The following is a 6,000-nucleotide window of genomic DNA, read 5'->3' as shown; positions in this document are numbered from 1 at the left end:
AAATCACAACTTCAGAAGAATCAAGAGATCATGATATGGATGAAGTCCGCAAGCGCAGACTGATGGCCAGATCAAATGTTCCACCTCCACAAAGCTATAGACGAGCCAAGGAGGCCCCCAACCAGATCATTCTATTGAAAAGGCTGGAAAGCAGATTTCAGTCAAAGATCCGGGAAGGAACATCAGGAGCCAAGAAGAATCTTCCTCATCAACCCAGGGGGAAGAAAAGCCACATCAGTCAGAAACTGACACCCTCAGTTCAGTTTCAGAAGGAACAACATCCATGGAGATCAAGCAATGCTGAGTCCAGTCGAGCCATGCCACTTCCTCGACGACAAGCTACTGGACGTCAGACAAATCTCCATAAGTCTGCAAAGACTAAAGTATCTCAAGGAAGATACTTCGCCGAGCAAAGAAGACCTCAACCACTCATCAGACAGAACTGCTACAAGAGTGAGGCCTTCAAAAGGATTTCTCAACAGAAGAATGCTCATGTGCCACCTGAAGCGCCAACGACATCGATCAGACATCCAACAAAGCGCAAGAGATCAGCCAGACCAATTCTGAAGCAGATATGGGTTCCAAAGGGAACTCGAGCTAACATCGAAGGACCCAAAGCTTGATTGGGTGCCTGAAGAAACTCTTCCTTGCAGGTCAATGTCAGGAAACATAAAAAGAAGGAAGAGGCCAAAGCTTCAATCAGAACGTGGTATCTGGACAGTGGCTGTTCGAAGCACATGACGGGCTACAAAGAATATCTATCTCAGTATGTTGAGAAAGCTGGATCCAAAGTTGCATTCGGAGACAACTCAATCGGAGAAACAAAAGGCTACGGTGTGCTCAACATGGGTAACGCCAGTATCAGTAATGTTAGCTTTGTTTCTGGTCTTAAACATAATCTGTTGTCTGTGAGTCAATTTTGTGACAGTGGTTTCACAGTGAAGATCAAAAAGGATGAATTCACTGTTAGAAACAATCAGAAGAAGGTGGTTCTGAAAGGATTCAGACAAGGGAGTCTCTACGTCGTTTCTTGGGAAGACAGCGCACCAGAAACGTGCCTCATCAGCAAGAGCAGCTCGGAGCTCAATTGGCTATGGCACAAGAGACTCAACCATCTCAACTTCAAGACGATCAACAAACTTGCTAAACATCAACTGGTAGAAGGTCTTCCTTCTATTGTGTTCCAGAAGAAGCAAGAATGTGAAGCATGCCTCAGAGGAAAGCAGACGCGGACGTCATTCAAGTCAAAGTCAGGACACTCCTCTGGAAGGATTCTGCATCTACTTCACATGGATCTGTTTGGCCCGATCACTCCAAGAAGCTACAACGGTAGGAAGTACACCTTAGTAGTTGTGGATGATTATTCACGATATACTTGGGTTATCTTTCTCTTCAAGAAGAAAGAGACACTGGAGGAACTGCCAAAGCTGCTGAGAAGACTGAGCGTTGAAAAGGAAGTCAACATCATCAGCATCAGATCAGATCGTGGGACTGAGTTCCTCAATACTGTCATTCGTAAGTATTGTGATGAACAAGGAATCAGTCATCAAACTTCTGCAGCAAGAACTCCACAGCAGAACGGAGTTGCAGAAAGAAGAAACCGGTCTCTAAAGGAAGCAGCAAGGACGATGCTAGCCGAGTCAAAACTCCCCTTGAAGTTTTGGGCCGAAGCAGTCAACAACGCATGCTACACGCAAAATCGCTCCTTCCTCACTCAGAGACATGGAAGAACTCCATACGAGTTATGGAAGAACAGAAAGCCTTCGATTGCCTACTTTCATGCTTTCGGTTCTAAGTGTTTCATACACAACAATGATAAGAAGAGGTTGAACACTTTCGATAGCAAAGCTGATCCAGGAGTCTTCCTTGGATACTCTGGAACAGAACGTTCAAGCAAAGCCTATCGAGTGTTCAATACTCAAACTCTTTGTGTAGAAGAAACACCTCATGTGATCTTTGATGAGTCTACAGATGGTTTCAGGGAACAAGATGCTGAAAAGTATGTTCAGATCGCTGAAGGTTCCAAAGCTGAAATCCACAACATCGAGCCCTCTACTGTCTTGGTATGGGGACCTGGCAAAGAAGAAGATACTGAAATGCTTCAGTATCAGAAGATCAACCAAAGGTCTGAAGCTCAGACTGGAGCCAATTCAGATGGCACCAGTCAAGGGGGAACTCCAGTTGCTGAAGTTCAAGTTGAACGCGCAGAAGCGGCCCCAGCTCAACTCACCCCTGCTCCAGAAAGTGCTCAACACCCCAGAGCAATTCTGACCGAAGAAGCCCCACCTTCCCCTGAAGAGATCAAGAAGTATCGAAGATGGTTTGAACTCCACTCAAAGGAGAACATCATTGGAGAACCATCAGATGGCGTCAAGACTCGGAGATCAATGTGCAACCTCGTCTTCGACATCAACCAGAACTGCATCAACGAAGATAAGAATTTCAGCTGTTTCTTATCAACTACAGAGCCCAAGGATATTGAAGAAGCTCTGAAGTCTACTCAGTGGGTCATCGCAATGCTAGAAGAACTCAATAAATTCAACCGAAATTCAGTTTGGGAGCTTGTGGATCGACCAGACGATGCAAAGGTGATTGGCTTGAAATGGATTTTCAAGAACAAGGAAGACGAAGAAGGAAACGTTGTGAGAAACAAAGCAAGGCTTGTGGCTAAAGGATACAGTCAAGAAGAAGGAATCGACTACGACGAGACGTTCGCCCCAGTTGCCAGATTGGAAGCAGTCAGACTCTTCTTAGCCTTCGTAGCTCACAAAGGTTTCAAGGTACACCAAATGGATGTCAAGTGTGCATTTCTCAATGGAGTGCTCACGGATGAGGTCTATGTGGAACAACCTCCAGGATTTGAGGTTGCTGGACCAGAAACGGTGTACAAGCTGAAGAAAGCGCTCTATGGGTTGAAGCAAGCACCAAGAGCGTGGTATGATACTCTCTCAGAGTATCTGGTTGAACAAGGCTTCAAAAAGGGATCTGTGGACAGAACTTTGTTCACTCTCAAAGAAGGAGAAGATCTCTTGCTTGTTCAAATTTATGTCGATGACATAATCTTCGGATCCAAATCCGAACGCATGTGCAAGAAGTTTGCTGACATCATGACCAACAAGTTTCAAATGTCCATGATGGGAGAAATGAATTTCTTTCTCAGATTGCAAGTCAAGCAGACCAACGAAGGAATACTGATCAGCCAGTCCAAGTATGCCAAGGAGCTGATAGCTAAGTTCGGTATTCAGCACATGAAGTCAGTCAAGATCCCAATGAATACAAACTGGAAAGTTGATCCAGATTTAGGAGGAAGCTCTGTCCCTTCGAAGAAGTACAGAGAAATCATTGGATCTTTGCTGTATTTGACTACAAGCAGACCAGATATCGCATTTGCAGTCGGGGTATGTGCAAGATATCAATCAGATCCTAAGGAAGCTCATTTGGATGCAGCTAAGCGGATTCTGAGATATCTCAAAGGCACACCCAATCTAGGATTGTGGTATCCAACAGACGACGACATCAAGCTCACCGGATATTCAGACTCAGACTTCGGTGGATGCAAGCTTGATCGCAAATCAACCTCCGGAACATGTCAATTCCTAGGCAACAAGCTCATCTCTTGGTTTTCAAAGAAGCAGACTTCAGTCGCCACCTCTACAACTGAAGCTGAATATGTTGCTGCCGGAAGCTGCTGTTCACAAATCCTGTGGTTAGTCCATCAACTAAAGGACTATGGGATCGACGAAAAGGAAGTTCCTATCTATTGCGACAGCTCCAGTGCTATTGCAATCTCCCAGAATCCAGTTCATCACACCAGAGTAAAGCATATCGAAATTCGACATCACTTCATTCGTGATCATGTCGAAAAGAAGAATGTCTCTGTGGAATGGATTCCCACTGCTATTCAGAGAGCGGACCTGCTGACCAAGGCTCTTCCAGAAGAGAGGTTCAATGATCTATGTGCAAAGATCGGCTTCATCAACCCTGAAGAGTGATGCTGTGTTTGAAGATATTCTCAAACAGTCATGCTGACTGGTGGTCAACCAACTGCTGCTTCTACGATCGACGACGTGGAAAGCAATGAAGTCCGAGTGCTCATCTGAAGAAGAAGTTATCCTGATGTTTCAACCAGGATCACGTGGTATCAACTGACTACTATGCTCAGTTGATCAGTAAGTATTTTAAATGCTTACCTTTCAAAATCAGTTATTTCAGTTATGAGCTTTAAGTTTTTAGTTCAAAATCTTTTCTCTAACTGATCAGTTTCTTTTAAAAACTTTAACTGATTGTTGGATTTGTTGAAAAATGGAATATCCGAAAAGGACAAGATTTTTATAAAGTGAAAATTTGTTTTGATTGAACTTGTCCTGATCTTATTGCCAAAAATCCTTCCAACCTTTTTGCCTCTGCAATAAAATTTCTTGAAAAGCTCATTGACATGACATTATGTAATGATGCCTTTCAACTTTTTAGAAAACACAGTCCCTCGCAGTGACGGCGGACGCGAATTTTCTCTTCAATTGCATTATAGGCACAGTTTTCGAAAAACCTTTCATCTTCTACATGGTTCACTTTTTGTCTATTTATACCATGTTGTCTTCACGATTTTTTCTGCATCAACTAACAACTCTCCACAGCCTTCACTGTGAGAAAAAGTTTCAATTGTTTCAAAAGTTGCAGAGAAAAATTGTTCCGACTAAAGAAGAAATCTATGACTGCAAAGTCATGGAGTGGAAAAATGACGCTCACATTCTTGGTCTTCACCGGACCCTTCCACTGGATCTCAACGTCTCTCCGGCGTCAAAGTTTGCTCTACCCTCACTTGTATCCAGCGAAGCGAGCGTCTTCCATCCTCATGCCCGGTGCATCGGTCTGAAGTACCTGTCTGAAAAAGGACAGACTTCATCGTCTTCACAAAAAGGCCTCTTGCCCACTGTGAAGCTTCGATGCCAAGCAACAACAATGAGCAGGAGCTCGTTGTCAACCGGTGCAACATCGACAGTGTCTATCATCACGATAGATACTCAGTCGATTTTCCTCCTCCACACACTTCTCTTCTGATGCCTCTTTCTCTTCACCATCAACCCTCCCCTCAACCTCCTTTGGTTTGCATGATTGCTGCTCTCTTCCTCAACATCTCGAGAGCCATGCAAACCTGATCCCACCCCGTTCTCCGCCTCTTTCATCCCTCCTCTCCTCACTCTTCATTTTTCTTTTCCAAACCCTCCGCGTTCTCCGTTTACCTCTGACCCTCAACATCTTTCTCTGGACCATTCTGCGATTCTGCTCCCACGCAGTGGTCTTAGCTTCATCCTTCAGTCAAAATTCCACCTTTTTGGTGTTGCCAAAAAGGGGGAAATTCTTAAGAGACTTTTTCTCAAAAGACTGAAGACGATCAAGCAAAATGATCATCCTATTTCATCAGGATGATCATGAGGAAGATTAACCAGAGGATAAGACCTCAATTCAACGGAACACAAGTGAGAGTGGAACAAGCTTAGGAACATGAAGACACGAAGACAGAAGATGAAGATCAAGAAGTTCAAGGCGCAGCCAAGCAGACTGCTGGAGTCCATGGTTTATCCATGATGTTTTTGTTTTTCTTATTACTCCAATGTAAGTCTTGCTATGTACCTCGACTGATGGCTTATCAGTCCTTTTAATGAAATGAACTTCTTATTGATCTCAACCTGAAGACAATGACTCTTTGTCCAGGCTCTGATTATGGTTTTTCTGTCTTCTTTTTAGTTCTGTTTTTAGAACTGTTTTCGTTCTTGCTCTAAGTACAAGTTGTTAGGAACTATTGTTAAGGGGGAACTGCTTTCACCCCTTGTTTAGAACTTGTACTGTGAGTTCAGTCTTTTTGCTGTCTAGAACTGCTGTGTGGTTTTGGCATCATCAAAAAGAGGGAAATTGTTGGGAACCTTGTGGAATATCCTAACCCTTGTTTTGATGATACCAAAATTCATAGGACTTATTTGTAATAGACTAGAATCGTTTTTG

Source organism: Salvia miltiorrhiza, chromosome 2 (genome assembly GCF_028751815.1).
Source record: "Salvia miltiorrhiza cultivar Shanhuang (shh) chromosome 2, IMPLAD_Smil_shh, whole genome shotgun sequence".
Classification (NCBI taxonomy): domain Eukaryota; kingdom Viridiplantae; phylum Streptophyta; class Magnoliopsida; order Lamiales; family Lamiaceae; genus Salvia; species Salvia miltiorrhiza.
This window is presented reverse-complemented; position numbering follows the sequence as displayed.